The sequence below is a fragment of the Dromaius novaehollandiae genome, chromosome 3 (assembly GCF_036370855.1).
Source record: "Dromaius novaehollandiae isolate bDroNov1 chromosome 3, bDroNov1.hap1, whole genome shotgun sequence".
Lineage (NCBI taxonomy): Eukaryota > Metazoa > Chordata > Aves > Casuariiformes > Dromaiidae > Dromaius > Dromaius novaehollandiae.
The window spans coordinates 21892776-21913433 of NC_088100.1; positions in this window are offsets into that span (position 1 = coordinate 21892776).

A 20658-nucleotide genomic window follows, 5' to 3' on the forward strand; every position below is an offset into this window, starting at 1 on the left:
TTTTTTGCAATATCTCTTATTACCCAGTTTATTTAAACCAAGAAGCCTTAAAAATAGAGATGCTGTCTAACAGTTCAAACCTGCAAAATACAGACTGTTGACTAAGACTGCTTGATTTCCATTGACTTCAGAGAGAACTGAAGTCTCTCAGCCTGACACTGCTGCCTTGCTTCTTATGTACAGAGTTTTAAAGTTGTCTAGATATCTAATTCCCATGAGAACAATGAAACCTAAATAGCTTTGTGGATCTGGACTTTAGGCTAAAGTCGAGTTCCAGTTTATGATTAATAAGAACACTGCTCTTACCCTTTGGAAAAAAAAATAACCAACTAATCAAAAAAAAATTTACAGATCTCTGTCATAACGTACATGCTTTTGACTGTCTATTCTCCAATCACTATTAAAAAAATCACTATAAAAATACTTTCTTGTTTTTAAGAAAAAGCCACAGCTGGAATCTCACCATAGGTTTTGTTGCTGTCTGTGGTTAAGACACACTTTAATGATGAAATTAATGCATAACAGCATTGAAATGTAGCTTGAGTTACTTTCCCATCAAATATTACAGAAAGAAATTGTTCTGGGAATAATGAAAATATGATCCTCAGCATTCTTGAATTTTCAAGTACAGATGCTCTTAGAAACAACTGATGCACAAACAATTCCATCTGAATTATTGTATAGTAAGCTATTGTAATAGATACTTTAAGTCCATTCAAGTCAATAGAGATCCATCTGGCATGAATTTGGCCTATTCTGTAAATGATTTCAATTTTCTAAAATTCATATAGTTTGACAGGCTTTACATAACTTCTAACATTATTATATTTCTTGCCTAACGGATATAAGTAGGTGTAATGGTTTGCTTCTTTTGAAGAGAAATGATACAATAGGAGATTGCTCTTTTCCCTTAATGGTCTTCCTCTTTTAAATAGCCTTAATTTATAAAATTTTGTTCCTTAGATTTTTTTTTAAGTACAAATTCTTTGAATATAATGCAACAAAAACAGAACCCCCCCCCCCAGCTATTATTTAGTGTGTGGAATGCCTTTCATTCAGGGAGTAAGCTAAAGGAAAGTAAACATTATTTTTAGCATTGAATTTCATAAAAATTTTCTTTTTCTAAAAAGGAAATGGATTTTCATTATCATCATCATATACTTTATAGAATCTCTTGGTTTTGGCTGCATATTTGTTCACTTACTTACTCTTCTATATTTTTTTGCCTTTTTGTTCTGAGCCTGACATCTGTTTCTTTGTTTTTACATTGCAGAATTTTACTTGAATGAAAAGCAAACAAACAAACAAAAAAACCCTATAGGCTCCTAATGCAAGCCAGGCCAGAGAAATTGTATGTCCTCCAGTGTCATGTTAGGAGAGTAAGAAAGTAAAATCAACATAAGCCTTTTACCAGTCCCATGTTTTGGAGATTGCTCTCTCCTTCTCCCCTCTTCTCCAGCTATTCCTGCCCATACATCCAGGCTTAGAAACAAGCCACTATGGAGAAAGCCAGAGTGTGAATGTGCTGCAAATGCTGCACATGCTCATCAACACCGCTATGAAGGATATTCGTGACAGTTCACCCTTCTCTCATTGGTGGTTAAGCCATCCCAGGTTATTGTCTCAAGAAAAGCTCAAAAACTACTAACATTGTAATTTTATGCTTACCTCTGCTGCAGTAGCTTGCTTTGTTCCATTAACACAGCCTGACTCAGTCAGAGGAAAGATTCCTCCTAACAGCCATCAGATTTCAGCCAGACTTTAGTTCAGTAGGTGATGTTGAGCACCCCCACCCTAGTTTGATACCAGCTCCATTGTGGATACTGGTGTAGAATCAGAAGGTCGTCACTGAATACTTGTTCTACTCCAAGCAGAAGGTAATTAGTTAATAGGTGCAGAGGACTCTCTGATGTCCCACTAATTTTCATCCCCTTTAAAGAGACCTTCAGGAATTGGATACATGAAAACTTTTCATGCATATAGTCCCAAGCCAAATAAGGTTCATTTTATATTTCAGTGGGAAAAGAATTTACCCTTGTCATCATCTTTTTTTTTTTCCCCTAGATCAAATATGTACTATTACTAGACAAAAATTAACTTAGAGCTGTGGCTTACATACTGGTTCATACTGCTATTTATAAAGCAGGAAATGATTTAGTAAAGTTAGTGCAGGAAGGAAAGTAAAGTAAAATCTAATTTCCCGGCTGAATTTGTGTGCTATAGTGTTTTACTTCTCTGCCTTTTCTTGAGACAACTTGGAAAACTGACATAGAAGGTGGGCAGACCAGGAATATGGCTATTTCTGACAATCCTTGTTTTTTCAGGCAGGAGATCACCTGAAGAAAATATTACAGCCTGCCCGAACAGTTCCCATTAAGCACTGAGTGGTGCAGAAAGTAGTGATTTCAATTGAACTGTGCATATGACTAAAGATAAGTGTGTATGCAGCATTGGAGGACTAGACTTAGAAGTTTTCAGTTGCCAGAGTAAAGAAGTACTTACAGCTTGGAGACAGCATTTTGTTTCCAGTGTATCTATCATTTGTAGGTGAAAACTGTTGTTCCCTCAGTGAAACAGTGCATGGAATAATTGACTATAATCAATATGTTTGTTGCTTTAAGTTGAAAAGAAAAATTTACAAAACTATTATCTTTCTAAAAAGAAATCCTTGAAATGGATGCTTGCCTTTAGGGTTATGTGCAGCACACACTAAAGTAAAGCAGACTCCTGTCTTGTGCTGATGAGCCTGTCGCAATAGACAATGGCATATTAGCTGTCCTAAATGTAAGGCAATATCATACCTAGGGCTACAATTTCTGAGGCAATATTTATATAGATTAGAAATTTTCATGATATATTTGTCTTGCTGACATTTAAAGTGATATTTCATTAATTATGACAAGGCTGACATTCCCATGACCATTTGTTTGTTTGTTTGGTTTCTTTTCCAGGCTCTGGCTGCTACTGGGTAAAAATTGAAGAAAGTGGAAGACACATGATCTAGGACAGCTTAGTTTTTTGGCTATTGGAAATGAAAAATATATGTGGCTAGATCTAATCTGTAGGGATATTTTTATTTTTCAGGGTACAAAACTGCCATGTATAATCAGTGTCTGAATCAGTGGCTATTCTTTCTTTGTAAAGGTAAAATGACTTAGAAATGCAACTTCCTTAATTTCCCTTATTTCTCTGTCCTGGGCAGGCACTTATGGTTCAATGGAAACTGGAGCAGGAAGGAGTCTAAGTTCAAATCATCTAGGCTTTCTGCTTTTTAAAGCAGTATACTTGTCTTCCTTCACAGAGCTGAGTTGAAGTCAACTTTGGCCCTTTTATGGTTCCTGAAGTTGTTCTTCTCTGAGCATCTAGCCCTGAAATGTGTGCAGTGCACTCCCACTGGCTGAAGACAAATACCCCTAAAACTGGAAAAGCCCTACTGTTTGCATGCAGATCTTTGAAATCTGATGTTTTTTTTCTCTTCAGTGAAACAGCTGAGAATGGGAGACGAGGAAAGAAAGAGGAGCAGTGGCAGTTACTATCTTGGGAAAATGATTAGACATCAACTCATCATATAGATATGAAAAACAGTGCAGAAAACTTAACTGCTGAAAGCCTAAGACAGAAATTGAAAAATAAAATAAAATAAAATAAAAAGACTGATATTCAGGTACTAAATCCTGATATTCCAATATTTTCTCTAAACTGTGGCCAATTTGTGAAGAGTAAAAGAAAAAAGTTATGAAATTATTAAGAAAGTGCTGTTGGGGTGAGAAAAAGAAGAGATCAAAGTTGGGAAGCATCTTTTAACGATAAAGAAGTATCTTTGATTTCTCATTCTGGTTAATTCCTGAGCATGCTTTTAGTGAGCAAACAGGCTGGATAAAGACACCAAAGTTCATCACAGTCTGGGAGAATCTGAAGGCAGATTCTTCCAGGAGACTTCATGAGGCTGGTTACCCTGGCAGTACTTAGTGAGCAGTCAGCCCTATCTTTCCTGCCCCCATTTTCCACTGACATGACCAGTATTTGAAATGTGGGGAAAAGGTTGAAGAATTGGAGGGGAAATAGTGTGGAGGTAGTCAGGCCTTAATTGCACAGCTGCCTTACACTGGGGAAAACTAATTTGCAGGGGGTATATTTAGCATTACAGTTTGTGAAATAGAAAACAGGCAGAAACAACCAGGATTAAATGAGAGGTGGACAGCCACAGAATACCTCACATAACATGAGCATACGTTGTATTGGCCAACCCCACTGGTGGGAAGAGCCTGAAATTACTCTGATCTCCCCTTTCTTCTGGCAAATTTGTTCCAATACATTACAGCTGATCATTAACGTTCAGTTTTGTGTTTAGGCTGCCACAGATGCTAAATGGGTATTTTGAAGTGTTATATAGGCAGTATGTACATGTGTATAATGCAGAGGTTGATGGGGAAAGGAGAAGAATTCAACCCAAACGCAGCTGGTCTAAGGCTTTAATCTTTGATCACTTCTACACTCAAGGCACAGGATACACACTGTAATAACCAACCTCTTTCTAGACCAGAGTTACACAAAATGCATAAGCCAACTGCCTAAGAGAGTGTATTTACTGAAATTGCTAATGCCTTGGTTACAAACTGCATAGGTCAGGTTGCATGATCATGTACATTAATCAGATTCTAATGAGAATTCAGGAAAAGAACTCAGTCCAGTTCTGATATTTTCTTTCCTGGCATCAACTAATTCTATATATCTGTGCCTCATAAACATATACAATATATCCCCTGACAATGTATGTTAAGAGCAGGCTTGCTCAAGGCAGTTTGTTGGATAAGTTACTTTAGACACAAAATAGCAAAAGCAATTTTCTCTTTAAACAGAGGTGCCTACAAACTCAGGTTACCTGCAACTTCATGAAAAAACTTCCTCAACCAAAAAAAAAAAAAAAAAAAGCACATGTCTATTTCAGCTTGATTCAGAATTTGTGCTGTTTTTATCTCTTTGGTCTCTCCTAATCATTTACAATGGCTCTGGTGATGATCCAGCTCTAGGTCAGACCTTGTCGTGCTGATATTATCAGTGACACTGACCTATCTTGTCCTCACAAGCCATTTAATTTTCTCGAAGAACTGAGCAGGTTCAAAGGGGCAGCACCAATTACATGTACTCAAGACAGTAAAAAAAGAGCAGTATGCCTCATTTCACATACAGTGAGTATCCAGGAAACTAATAGTCACATTGCATAAATAGGAAATTCAGTGTATTTATAGTCGGGAAAATAATAAACTGTCATGAACCAGGGTGCTTTGTGAGCAGGGGACTTCTGCATGCTGTCATTGTAACTGAGTACTTGCTGAGGCTATTTGCAATTTCCAAGTCAGGATCCATCAACCAAACTCTTAAACTCTACTGTGGGTGGTAATTTCAATGAAATAGTCTTTTGGTGATACATTCTCTTATAACTGTGTACTTCCTTTATTTGAGCTTTTCTAATTTTGAAGCTGAAAAGAAGGAAAGAAAAATTTTGTAACTGATGAGAAATCTGCAGATTTTTTCATGAATTAAAATGCAAATATGTAGCATCTCTGATGAAAACTCCATAACAAATAACACATGAAAAATGACTCACTCCTCTTTGTTCTTTAAACTCCGTTCTTGTCCAGGACTGCTTGATATGCTCTGTGCATCTAAGACAACTGCAGCTTTTGAAAAGGATGCAGATTTTGAGAACCAGTTCCTTCCTGCTAATCATGTTGAGTCAGAAACACAGGCGGATTGGAACCCAAATAACTTTTCACCCCTGGCTTTTTTAGAAATTGGAGGTTTAGGCTCTTTTGCATACAGTTACCAATAGGAGCAGCGGAGATGACGGGAGCTGTGTTCATAACCTGTGCTGTTGTGGCCTGCCCATGTGAGTCCCGGGGAGTGTGCGAATTTCAGAGCCCCTGGAGTGTGTGCTCTGGCCATGCCTGAGGCAGCCCTTTTAACCCCACAATGTTAATGGTCAACAAATTTTCTTGATAACTGACTTTAGATCCCACTAAAGGACACACACACAGGCCTAACCCTAGGTTTTAGCCAGCATTAAGAGTGTGGTGTCAATTATTTTTAAGCATTCCCCACAACCATTCATCATTTTTATTATTTAGTATTTTTCCCATCTGATTTGTTCATATATATTTTCTCTGCAAAAATCGCTATTTTAAAGTATGTTAGAGATCTAATACATATTTTTCTCATTTAGACTGTGTACTCTCTGCCAGTATAAAATCATAACCACTTGAAGTTTAGCAGCTATTCATTTTTCATTCTCTGATCAGTTCTTTTCCTCAATAAAAATAATGCTTAATATAAACATCCCTCCAAGGGTTGCTATCACATGCAATTGTCCTACAGGGACATCTGTAAGGTGGAAACTGATTCATGCTCCCAATTTATCTGCTCCTGTTTTCTTACTGTCAGCATTTAAATCTAAATAGACAAAACTGAAGGAAAATAAATGCTATTAGCACCATGTATTTTAACACTGTGAACTAAAGAGAATAAGGTGCATTCCTGGGGTCTCAGGAGAAGGCCTGGAGGTGGGACACGGGATCATCCTCTCTCATATGATGCATTCCTCAAGTATGGCTGATGCTAAACTTTTCGCATGGACGTTCTGAATTGGAAAATAGTTTTATAATCATAAAGCTAATTTTTCACTATATAGGAAGCACCCAGCTTTATTTACAACAATAAAAGTTCATATAGGTGTCAGACCAAGGGCATTAGTATTTAAAACCATTCCTCAGTCTACTCTATAAAGCCTTCAGTCTGGTACAGTATTATGAAGGGCCTCATACATTTCTATGTTTCATGATATACAACCTCCTCCCCCCGCCCCCCCCCCCCCCCCGGAAAGTTAAATACCTTCCTAGCCCACATCTAGACTATACTGAATATATTTCAAGTATCCATGTATTTCCAGGTCACAAGCACCTTATACTGAGTGCCAGCTGAGATGTAAAGCTCTGAATCATTTCATTGCCTAAGTAAGTCGCTCATTTCAAAAATTGAGGAGACATGAATCCTCTTTTAAACTACAGATGATATAACAAGAAACCTGCTTTTTTATGAAGACATAAGTGGTTAGTATACAAACTAAGGTGTCTCAGATCCTGACTTTATTTTGAATGCAATGAAAAGAAATTTCAGTATTCCTTTGCCACAAAGGTGTCTACAGTTCTCAAATCCCTCCTGTTGAGGTTGCTCCATGGAATAGTTATGTGGTTACTAGTAAAATGGGAGAAAATGTATATAGTCTGACGGTTAACGAACTCACATAAGAGAGGCAATTCCCAGTCTCTGACCTTTGCTTCACTCCATATTTTTTCTTTTATCTTAAGAATTTACCTCTACTAAAGATATGTCTTAATCATCAGGCTAAGAATCACGCTTTCTTCATCTCTTTGACCATTTAAGGGTTTAAACATTTAATGACATTAAATGGACTCCTCCTATATGGAAAATCAGGAAGCGATACATTAAGGGACTAGTTCTGGCATGCTCCTAAGAAGAAACATAAGTTCGAATTCTCCCAAGCAGAAGCAGGACTCGATTTCAGCTCTCCAGTGTCTTAGAGGCTGTTTTACAAGCTGTCGTCTGAGATATTACCAAAATAAGCCATAGCACTCAGGGGTATGTGATGCCTATAAAATGAATCTAGGTAGAGTTTAGCTGGAATGAAGGAAAGAAACGTCATTTTCAGCTGAAAATTGTGTTTCATCTAAAAAATAAGATTATATGTTTGTTTGCTTGTATATTATTTTAAGGGTCTATGAGCTTTAGCCTCATTGAGGTAGGTCTCTCTAATACCTATATCTGGAGGAGAGGACTGGAAGTTTCTGTTGATTTCCTGCAGGTATAAAAAGCATAAAAGATTTGGGGAATTCAGTCCTGGAATGAGGACAGCTAGTAAATCTTCCTGTAGCTATTCAATAACGTTGAAATTCTTGCAAATATTAGTCATGCTTAGCAGGGAACAGACAAAACAGTTACATTCACCAGCACTGCGGCATCATCAGAGTTACCAATGCATTATAAATTCTGAAAAAAATATTTCAATTCAGATTTCAAACCTTTCAAATGTGAGGTTTCCAACCTTTCATCAACCAGATCTAATCATCAGTTCAGGCAGAAATGAAGTGGATCTGTAACTAAGATTCTGAAAATTGTCAATATTCAAGTGGCCTAATTTGGAGATAGTTTATATTAGCTGGACCTTTCCCAGTAGCTTTTTGGGGCTTTACATCAGGACCTTAAAGAAAGGTTTAATGAGCTAGCATACTTACAGTCAGCAAACAAGAAAGACCTGACGGAAAGCTAAAAAAAAGCAAAGAAAAGTGAAAGAATTACACTCTAGGATTATGTTTGAAAAATGCTTAGAAAATAGTGGGAGAATAGCCTCTCTCTTATAAAAATTCCAGTTTGTCTGCATGAATAATTATACAATCCAGCATCTGTGAAGTTTTGCCTTTAAGCTCGTGAAAGCTGTATACTCACAGGCAGTCCTTTATGTGCAAGTGAAGTGTTCATGATCTGCATCTGTGAAATTAAGTAAATCCAGAGTCAGAATCTAACTCAAACCAAAACCCTTTGTCACTGCTTGGCAATGTAAGGGGAGCTAGAATGGGCAAAGTCCAGCTCCTTGAACTCTTTTAACTAGCTATTTGAATTCAACAGTAAATTTCAGTACAACTATAACGTTGCTGTTTTGTGATTGCTTCCAGTATTCTTTCAACTAATTGAGACTTACTGCTATAAGTACAAAAGCAAGAATTAAGTTCACATGCTTGAAAGTTCAGACAGTCCAGTATAAGCCATACTAACAATTTCATGAGAACCAATAAACAAAACAGAGCAAATTTCTCATATACTACTTATATCACAGAGAACGTTTGTCAAAAAAAATCAGTCATTTCAACTGATAGAAGACTGCAAACTTTGCCACCAGTGCAAAGACAAAATTTGACTAAATTTTGGTAATTTGACTAAATGTTTAACAAAATTTTGCCTCCTATGACTGAAGAGGCCCATCATTTTCTCCTCCTACCAAACAAAACTAGTAGAAATATGACTTCATGACAGAAATGGCTGTCAGCTTCTTTTCTTACCAGTTTCTTAGTAATTGTTCTTCATGGTGATTATTTTGGACAAATTTGGAGAGGCTGGCACACTGTAATTCATTTCTTGTGTTGCACTGTAACTCCCTATCACCAACAAGTAAGTTAGTGATTCAGATAGATTTTCAGATAGATTCAGTTAGATTTTCATTCTTCCAACTCCCCCCAAGCCATTTTAACTGCTTTTGATATCTTTAATATGTGAAAGTAAAATTGTGAGTGATGTTTAAACACTGTGGGAAAAAATAATTTTATTATTGAACTTAATTGATAATATATCTTGTAAACATTTCCACTATTTCATTGTCCCAGTAATTGCATCTTTATATAAAATCTTTATAAAAACTCAGACAGACTACGCAGGTGTGTCTGCACACACACACTGTAGAGCAGGCTCCTCAAATTTCCAATACATATTGCCTCCACAATTAAGAATGGAGGGTATTAATATGCAAAAGACATTTTATATGGAAGGAAATGAAGAGGCCAGAATAAATAGGTAAACTGAATAAATAAATAAACACACAAAGAATAATAAATAATAGGTACAAATAACAGTGGTTCAGCTGACAAACAGGATTGTTTTGCTTACACTGTTCCAAACCATTCCATTACAAAATTACCTCCCTTTACTTTTTTCCACTTGTGGCTTAAATCCAAATTTGGATATGATGTTTTATCTTAAATAGCCTTTACCGTTGTCATATAACTGTTTAGGTAAAAATAAAGTCAATTAAATTCCAAATTAATTTATTAGATTTATCACTTTAAACCTAAAAGACTTCTTGTTGTGTGGTATGTTTTCACAGACAAAAACTATGATAAATGGCAGATATCAGAATGTCTTGGTGGGGGAGCAACTTTAAAATAGCAATCTTCCATCCCCTTTTTAGCTTCCATATATTCACTGGCTAACTATTTTTAGTATAAAACTCCACAGATAATTCAGAGTACCATACTTGACTGATTCAATGTGACTGTGCTTATATTGCATCACCCAAACTTTTCTTATCTTTCTAGGTGTAAACCAGACATGCAGAGTCCAAAGGCCTCAATACATCTTAGTGGCAGTTAAGTTGTCAAATCAACTTTTTAATTAATCATAATGGATTGAGATGTCATAAAGTTTATTACTGTGTTTCTACTAGCAAACATATGTACTGTGTTCCACTAACTAACAAAATCTCTAAGCCTTTCAAAAATCTAATACTTCTTTAACAGTTATAATAAAACTGCTTAATCAACTACTTAGTGACATCCAAAAATTTTCCTATCTTTGTGTGCTCGCCCACTGTCCAGCTTCCTCTAAAGCCTCTTTGGTGGGAGAAGCTCAGTAGCTCCTTCATTAACAGCACCTGAGAAAACTGTTTTTACACTTCCATATCTCACCAGTCTTTTGATGGTGTGCGACAGGTAGCTCTCTTTGGCAACATTTCACAGGTGTCACAAAAAGAGGTGACTGCTCCAGGCTGAAAAGAGCAGGAATGTTTGTTTTTATTTTCCTCAGAAGGGGAAGATAGTCTTGTAGGTTATGATACCTTTGGCCTGAAGGAATATCTGGTCCAATGCAAGCCTTCTATCATTTTCTAGGTGTGTATAATATATGCTAGGTATCTATATATCTGCAAAATTGCTGTTTTAATTTATATTTTAATCTCATTTAATTTTAGCAAAGATTTAAAGACCTGCTTTCCTTTAGAAATTACACACACTGCAGTAGAACTGAAGGGATCTTGCAAAGTGCATGAAGAGTCTCAGGAGTTTAGCAGGGATCAAAGATATTTATAATAATGGAACCTCTACCATAGGTTTAATTATAAAGTTAATCTTGAACTTTTGTTATTTAATTATCAAGTTCTCTATTATGTAATTTATGAATATTAAGAAAGCAAAAGCTGAATTAAATTTCTCCTCTCTGGAAGCTGAGAAAGCTATTTTGTGGCCTCCACAGCAGCTAGGATTTGGACTAAGTAGAGAGATTGACCATTAGAAAGGAGCTGTCAGATAATTAAATGCTACTCAGTCAACACATTTAATGTTTCCCTCCCTTCATTAAGAGATACATTACAAAAAACTAACATCTTTTCACCAATGTGTAGTGGGATATTCTAAAAAGTTCACTTTAGTTTCTTGAAAATGCCAGGTTAACCTGAGGGGAACGCAGCTGTTGGGTTGGGGAAGATGACAATAGTACTTTACACCTTGTTTCATTTTTTCAACCCAAATTCCTCCTTTTGGGCATTCAGTTGTTCAAAAAGGGGGAGGAATGGGCATACAGCTTCATTGTAAGTCAAAAAACATTCAGAAACAATTTTTCCTCATGTTGTTAGAATATTCTTCAGTTCTTATGCATCATTCCTCATCAGTGTATGTCAAAGGACATCACAAAGCTGGTATCATTTTCCTTTAAAGAAAAAAGAGACTTTATCAGTGTTGCCCATCAGGCTAGCCAAGAATTGGACAAAGGGCCTTCAAAGCCCTCCCTAGCAGCCTAGCTAATAGGTATATCTTTTCTTTTGGAAGGAAATTGAGTAAAACTCTATGGAATGTGATGGAAGACCTTGTTCCTAATGCATATAAATAAAATTCATCATTTAGGTGAAGTTGTTTTAAAGATCATTTAAGTTCGTAATAGAGGTTGCTGGAAACAGTCAAGAATTTCATCAGAAAGACCATATTCATGAAAGCTAGCTTAGGCTTAACACAGCTTCCATAGTCAATAGGGAGGCAGTTACTCCAGAGAGTGATTTGAAGTGCCAGCCTCATGTAGCTACTCTGAGCTGACATCAGGAGGTGCCCATCTCTCTCCTTCGATTACAAAAAGCCTAGGGAAGTTATCGTAAGAAGTATAACACCCATTTACTCAATCAGAAATGTTTTACTTGAAACACTTTGGGCTTGACAAACCTGAGTTGTGGCCTGGGCTACAGTAAGGCTGGAGGCAGAAGAAGGGGCAGCATCCAGTTCCCCAGAGTAGCATTAGCTACTGTGTAGGACCACATGGATTTGGCTGGTTTGAGGGATAACCAGTTAAATAATAGCTTGTCAGTCCACAGCACAGACCGCTGGCTCAAAGTAACTGGTAATAGCAGGATGCTGCATTTCAGTCATCCTCCATAAAGAAATTAAGCATGGATTTTGCAGGGCTTTTTTACCATTCTGCAATCAGGCAGAAGAACACAGAATCAGGAATCTTTCTCCTAAAGATAATCACTTCTATTCTTGTATCTCTAATGATGAGTCTTTCTATATGTTGGTGATAGAGTTAGTTTTTGCCTCACTCCCTGTGCCAGACTCTTCTTAGTTTATTCGGATCCTGCCTATCCGCTAACACTAACCTTATCTCAGTTCTCCTCGAAGGCTTTTGCCATCATCCTAGTGCCCATCCCATTCTCCCCTCAGTAGTGTCTCTGCTAAAAGCAATGTGAAAAAAACTGTCCTTGTGCACTTGAAGAAAGCTGCTTCATATATACTTTGCCTGTTGCTGTTCCTGCTATCCTAATCTCCATCTAGGTACTAGTTTGTCTTCAGATTGTGATTTTTTTTTCCAGAAATTAGACTGCTCTTTCTTGAAGAACTGAGAAGAATATCCAGAGTATTCATGTAAACATGTATTTAGAATAATCTAAAATGTATTTATGTGAAAGTCTTAGAGCCCTGAATTCCTATTGAAGGTGAAATCATTCATCATGTCTTGTGAACTATGTTGACCCCATCTGGGCCCTTCTTTTGATTTCAGGGAGAATTTCAAAATATGCCAGGAGACTTTATGTTATATGCCCGTGAATTAATCTTTTACCATCTTAGTTTGGTGATAAAAAGTCTTATTGCTCTAGGAAAACAAGAAGAAAGATGTTAAAACAGTATTTTTATTACAATTTACTCTATTTTAATTATGTTTGTGCATATTGCATCAAAATAATCCTGTTATATCAAGTTTACTATAAATTACTTATAAACGTAAGCTCCAGTTCTACAAAGATTTATGCAAGGGTTTTATTTCATATGCTCTAAGCAGTACTGTTTACCTCAGTGGGACTGGGCAAACTGTGCATAAAGGTAAGCACATATGTAGTTCTTTACGGATTTGGAACCAAAGGCAAGAAAAAAGGCTTTGACCTTCCTGGATCCTGAAGTCTGTTCAGTGCTTAGTGTCCTGGTTGCTTCAGTTCAACCTCCCTTCAATTTTAGAGTGAACTCTCTGAATTTGAAATAGCTTCAGGTTCAGGAGTATTCGTAAAAGCTAGCACTTCAAAACCCCTGCCCACAAAAGAGCACTTTTCTTCTCTTAACTTATTCTGAAGATTTAGTATCAAATAGTGTCACATTTGTAAATCTGACTTAACTCAGTGGAATTACTATGGCTTTCTGCTAGGATGATAGAAGGAAAAATTTCAGCCCTCTGCTTTATTCATCTACTGAAAATTGATTAGCTTGTACTCTTAACAAAATAAACATACTAGAAGCTATCAGAAGCTATTTCCACACCCATATTTACTAGCCTGAATGTAGTGCTTTTTATGCACACACAAGATATTTCTGTCATTTTATGATAGAATGAAAGTTGTATTGGAGCTCCACATTCACTTCCTCCCGCATAAATCCAGACTGCCTCTTCCCAGTCAAATGTGGTGTATGAATTGTTATGGAGCTCAAAAAAGCTTAATTTCAGTGATAAATTAAAGTCATGTTTTCAGGGGAGAATGGTTTCGATTTCATAGAAGTCACTGAATCAGGAGACAATCATCCTGCAGGAAAAAAAGGCTGGTATAATTTCTAAGAAGGCAAACAAAGGGCACTATTTGAAGTCCATTTGTTTTATACATAATTGATGCCTGGCAATAGAAATTTGTCACTGTTAGACGGTGTTCTACACATGAACTTGGCTTAAAAGAGCAATGGGAGTTTACACTGGATAATCTATGTAAAATATTGCTTGCAGGTAATCACAGACATCCATTATTTTTCAGGATATTTTCCCTTCTATCTTTCTATCTTTATAAATAATATTATTTTTATGTGAGCATTCACAGAAGATAAGAGCCGCAGCCTCCACAACTGCTTTCCAATAGTTCATGCACTGGAAGCTGTCAATAGATGAAAATACTTTGAGTGGAATAAGAATTAAACAAGAGTGGACAGGGATGTAAACTCACTTTATAAGGTCTGATTTAAAATTTCTATATAACTTAAATGTCCTAGTATGTCTGGAATTAACTATATGTATGTACAGCCTGTCATTTCAATATATATCACATATTTCCAAGGCCAGGAACTGTTGGAAATTTTTAAGTCTTCCTGGTTCCCATTAAAATAGAGGAAAATTTAGTGGCCCCATCTTAGTCAGGGGGGTGGCATTGAGAGTATAGAAGTTCTCAAAATGGGAAAAGAAGGAAAACAAGCATTAACAAAAGGTCTTAAAAAAACAGAAAACAAAAAATGAACAAACAAAAAACTGAAAGGAGCCTGTGGGGACTCAGAAAGGCTTACCAAAAAAAACCAAAAAACAAACAAAAAAACAACAAAAAAAAAACAAACCAACCCTCTGCAAGGAGTGAGAGATGCTGCTGACATGCTTTTGGACAGGAACAGAGTAAATTAATACTCCTTTTTTGACAACATGGCCTCCTCCGACCCCCTCTGTCAGAGCGTATCCTCCCAGATGTTATCACAGGTGTTCCTTTTTTCACCCCAGACCCTCTGATTAGAATTCTTACCCAGGGGGTCCTCTGATTTTGACGAGACTGGCTTATGCACTTCTTCAGAGTCCTGGAGCAATCCCTCCTGTAATGAAATCCTGGTCGTCCCTTTCAGCACCTCATAGCTGAATCCCATTTACAGCTTGTATTTGCGTGCTACTGAAGTATATGACCCATAATTAGTGACATTTAGACCGGCGGTGAGACAGCGAGGCCAGAGGTATTTACTCTGTACTTCCTTGGAAGAAACTAGAAATTGTGTGTGATCCTTCCCTTTGGTCACTGACATTTTCAAAATGTTTATGACTAATAAAAGGAAAACTTGTGCATTGAAAGATGGGACAGAATATAGACTAATTCAGACTACTGGGTGTTCAGATCACCACTGAAGAATTTGGGCCTCACACATCTGAAGGCTGAGGGCAGTCAAACTGAAAACACATTTCTCTAATGTGTCTGCTAAGCTGAAATCCATTCAATTGCTTTGTGTAGTTTATGTTTTCATCAGTTTTGCTGCTGGCAACATCGTGAAGAATGGAAGTTCTAGAAATGAGACTGAAGAGTGTCTTTTCACTGAGCAGTTAACTGCAGAAGCATCCCTGATTTGTGCTGGGTAAGGTCCACCAGCAGGCAGTCCTAGGGCCTGCACTTCTAAGTCGTTTCCCCCCAGACAGACTTCTCTGGAATCCATAGAGAGATTTTCTCCAAACCTGCTCTTATTTTGGTGAGAGTTTCTGGTATCCAAGGTGCTTCAGATTAAACATGCTAAGTTCAATGAACCAGCATTTTTACAACACATTTAGTTTGTCAGAAAATTTTTGGACAACTTCAAGTTCAACTCCTTGCACATAGTGTTCGGTATTTGGAAAGGACAAATGCACAGATAGGAAGCTTTTGCATACAGGGACTTGCCTTTTTTCTGAAAAAAAGTACCATGCATGTTTATGGTATACGAGAAATCCTAATTACCAAAAAAAATCTCCTGGGTTTCTAAAACCAGAGAAGTCATCAGGGAGCTCTGCTTATGTATGCCTATAGTAGCTAAGTGAGTTTAGCTACAGAAGGATTGTCTGGTTAAGACTACAGAAACTGATCTAGCACTAAATTCTCCTCTATAGGCAGTGTAAAATCCATTTGAAATCCTCCAGCCATAAAGATGTATGATTTTATAAATAATAGCCATTTTTTGCAGTCATTAATGACATGGATCAAAACCTAAATAACCATTTTTTTTCCTAAGAATTAGCTCTAGAAAAAACAGCTGGAAGGAAAACATCATTAACCAATCAGATAGTCTGGCCATGAAAACAGCTCAGGCTTAAGTATTTCTATACCTCTGGGAGTAATTGTCTTTTCATAGAGAAAATAGTGCAAAAATAGCCCATTTACTCTTTTAAAGTGTAAGTCCATTACAGATTTTTAGATGTGCTCAAAAACCCACCAAAGTCAGACAGTTTTGTAATTCAAGAGAAAAAAAAAATCTCTCAAGGGTTAGTGATAAGAAAGTGTTTTGATATTTTATTAAACTGGGCCATTTTGCCAGCACTTTATCAGATTGATGTGCTACTGGTTTGACCCTGTGAGCTTGAGTGGCTGAGAATGAAACCTTGTAAGAGAAACCCACATCACTACCACCTGTAGTTAGAATTCAGATCGCACTGCAATTGCACGAAAGCAGCAGCCCTAATAGCTCACAAGCACCGACCTCTGAGATTTCAGCCCTTTCCCAGCCTTGTTCCATATCAACAACCAACTGTGTGTTGCTATGGCTTAAAAATCCCATGAGCTAAAGAATATCCCCACTATCATTTGGGTACCCTTAAATGTTTTGGTAGGGTGTTTGGCAGTGCAAGAGTGGTCTGTAAACCACTCCAACCCCAGGAGAGGGATCCTTAGTGGCTTGCTTCCCCTATAAAATCACCTCTGCATCGGACAAACATTCAAGTAAAAACAGAGAATTAATCTTTAGCAGTCCTAGGACTAACCAAGATAAAGCACTGCAGTGTTTAGAGACAGAGGGATATATATGGGGGAGGCGGGGAGAAGAGCAATAGTTATACTTTAGGTTGTCTATCTGTGTCACTTAGCTAACAAGCTGTAACAACGCCAATCTGACTTACCGGCTGAAATCTAGTTGCATGGCAAGACCTACATGTGGGATACTGCTCTTTTTGGAGGCAATCTGGACTGCAGGATGCATCTGTCTCTATACAGCCATTTGCTTTTTGCAGGTTATATTCAGGGTCAGACACTTGTCCTTGCTTCCCCAAGACTTTCTTGTAATTCATCACTTAATCAGGATGTCAGTTTGTAACATTGTGCCTATAGCATTACTGACTTCCCCTGCCCAACTTTAGAGGTACTAATGCCTCTGTCTAGGCAATAAACAGAAAGTGCTAACATCTTTCCCAGTATTTAAGTTGAAGGAAATCACTGACTCCTTGTGAGCAAAATGCTTCTTTCCAACCAGGCTAAGCTTTTTGGTAAACAAACTTTTGTTTATTTAAACATATAATTCATATGAAAATACCTTGATAATCACATTTTGTAAAGCCATGCATAAGGAAATACTACATGCAGTCCATTAGACCATGTTGGAGACCGAACACGATACTGAAAAAACCCTTTTGGGAGTGGTGATAGTCTTGGGGTGAGTGCCTGTAACCCTGGCTTTGAGGTATATGACAACACTTCAGACTTTTGTGTAGCCCATAAGCATAAAGAATTAGACTTAGAATATTATTTTCATAAATAGAATAAACCTGGACAGTATCAATTCACTCCCTCAGAGTTGTTATGAGTTCACTTCTTAGAGAACACTGCCAGCACTTTCAGCACTACTAATAAAATTCCTTAGGATCATCTTGAAATAGGGTTAATTTATGTGTTCCTTCTTTGGTATGGCATAGGCCTGTAATGTCCTCGGACTTCTCAATTTTGCCCATCATCTGCCCCCTGCCCCAAATCTAGATTTCAGAAATGTTAAAAAAGCTATTTTAATATGAGTTTTTTAATGTAAAACCTCAGATTTCATTCCTGCAGGTCAATGCAGAAATGAAATACAAATATATAGCAAAATTAGTTTATTTAACTGATCAGTTTCTTGTAGGAATAATCCTTAAAAATATAAGGTGAAGTAACCAAATTTGCCATTTCAGCCAATGTGTTAAAAAAGAAAAAAATGGCAGAAGTTTAAGTCTAGTGAACCTTGAAGCTAGAAGAAAATCTTAAGCATGACTCCTCTGATATTTTTAGAAAGCAGCCCCTGAGCTGGCAGCTGCGGAGGGCAGGGCTACCCCTGCTCTGGCAGCTGGCACCGCAGGGTCTGCAGCCACCAGCCGCCATCTCAGCCCCGCTGCCGTGCAGCTCCTGTCCTCAGGACACGGGGAGGTGACGTTCCACAGCCTAAGAGGCAGCGTGGTCCAGCAAACCCAACAAAGAACCAAGAACAAGAAAATGATCCCAATCCTGACGCAGGCTTCATCTGTCACAACTGACAGGTCGCATTAGGAAACTGGAACACCTAAAGTTAGCAATCTAGCTGCAGAGACTGTGCAAGAGCTGCACACACCGAGCAGCTCTGCGAAGTAGGTCATTATTTGCAAGCACGGCTATGCACAGGCAACTGTAGAGGTACTAGACAAATCTCCATGTTGCATTCTGCGTGCCTGTCCTGCGAGGGTACCACTCACAGAAAGTTTCTGACAATTAAAAAATGAATGTTTCTGAAGTGCTATGCAGGTGCAAAAATTCACTGTAGTTACCACAAAGCCTTCAGTGTCTGGGGACCTAGAAACTTCAAGGGCTCCAGCTGTCTTCTGCATCATCTCCTGCAAAGCTTTTCCAAACGCTGGCAAAATCTGACCACCTTCACAGAAGCTGCTGGATACTGCTGCAGTTGGCACTAGAGTCTTAGGAGAGGGAAAGGAAGATCAGTCTATCCTGACAAACACTGCAGAGCTGTTGTCATTCCTGTAGTTGCATCCCCGATCCCCAGTAAAATGCAGCTCTGGACCTCAGCCTTAGCATACAAGCACATAAGCAAAATTTATAAAAACAATCTCTTTGGCCTTTGTCATATGTAACAGGAAAGCATGACTTTTAATACATTTCCCATAATTGCTATATTGTGCAGAATGAAAATACAGTTCTCTGAAGTCTGTATAAAATCCATGCAATTATAATTTTAAAAGTATAAAGCATTCATTTACAAAATATTCTGTTCTCCTTTTTACAGGAGTAAATGTGATACTTACTTACACAATGTGCTACTTAGGACAAAATGACTACCCAAATGAGAATAGCTGTTGCCAGACACTCACACAATAAACTTGAGTTGTTCTCAGTATAAATATTTTTGAAAAGAAAAATATTAGAAATATATAAATATCAATATATGCACAAACATGCACATACAGCCTGTAGACTTGTTTAATGAAGAGTATTTATAATATGGAAAAAAATCTCTTTCATATGAAAATTGCAAAAAGTTTGATAGATATGTATTTTAAAATGTGTTTCAAAAAATTATCTGTTTTGAAGAGTGGATAGAAGTTAAATAGACTTCAGAAAGACATTTTGCTTTCAATATATATATAACTTTCAAGAAAACCATCATTTTGGAATAAACTCAGCATTACTTTTGGTAACTGATATTCTTTTAAAAGACTTAGAATCTGATCATAAAACAGTTCTTAAGCAGTTTCTGAATTTTCTCTTCAGAGACTGAGATTAGTTATAATTTCTAAATATTTGCTGAAGGACAACAATTTGATTATGACATGAGTATAATTCATCACTGATTTTACTTGAAAATAAAAGCACATTGCTGGTTATAGTGACAAGAAACTCCCAAAACAGCAATACAGGAAGAGTTATTGCATAGAAAAACTTATTGTCTGAAATCAGTTGTCAGAAAGATATTCTGCCTTAGATTGATATACCATTACTTGCAAAATGTTATTACTGTTTTAATGAGTTAATACTTCTGAAGATGAAGTTAGTGGAGGAGGAACTGTGTATAAAGAAGGAATTTGACCAAAAGTCATTGTGGTCATTCTGAGGTTTTACTGGGTAAACTCCCACCCGCTCAGTTCTCCTTGAGGGATACTAGCACCACTGACCACAGGGTGCAGAGACATACTAGGAGAGGGATCAAAAAAAAACAGAAATAATTCTTAAAATCTTAACTGTCTTGTTAATGAGGCTTTTTTGCTAATAATTAGATAATTTGGGCTATTAGTGCTGTTGTAATTGGACTAACAATAATAACTGCTTTTTGTATTTTGATTAGACTACTAATAAATCCCTGGCCTGCTTATGCAGTGTGTTTCTTTGCTACACATATATGGCGAGATGCAGTGCAATAGCAGTCAAGATCTTTATAGCTTTTGCAGCTTAGTGTTTTTGGTAAAGATACATTGTCATCAAGACATGGAAAAATCAGTGTATTTTTTGGCCTAGTTCAATGCCCTATCAAATTTCTGGAATTTAATTCAATGGGAGAAAAATAAAGTAATTGCTCACTCACTGCAGTGAGTAGTGTCCTAAGAGCTGGCAATCCATGCATTTGTATGCGAAAAAGCTAGTTTACCAAGACATGTAAAGGAAATATTGCAAATAAAGGATGAGTATTTAGATATACTGGATGTGCTGACAGTGCTAAGTTTGATACCTTCCCAACATTCAAAGGTTTTTTAACCACATGCTTGCAAATAATGAAGAATGTTCATAATAAAGATTTTTTTTTCATGACAGAATGAAATTATTGAAAATACTATTATTGGAACATTTTCAAGTATTTAATGAAATTATTTTCC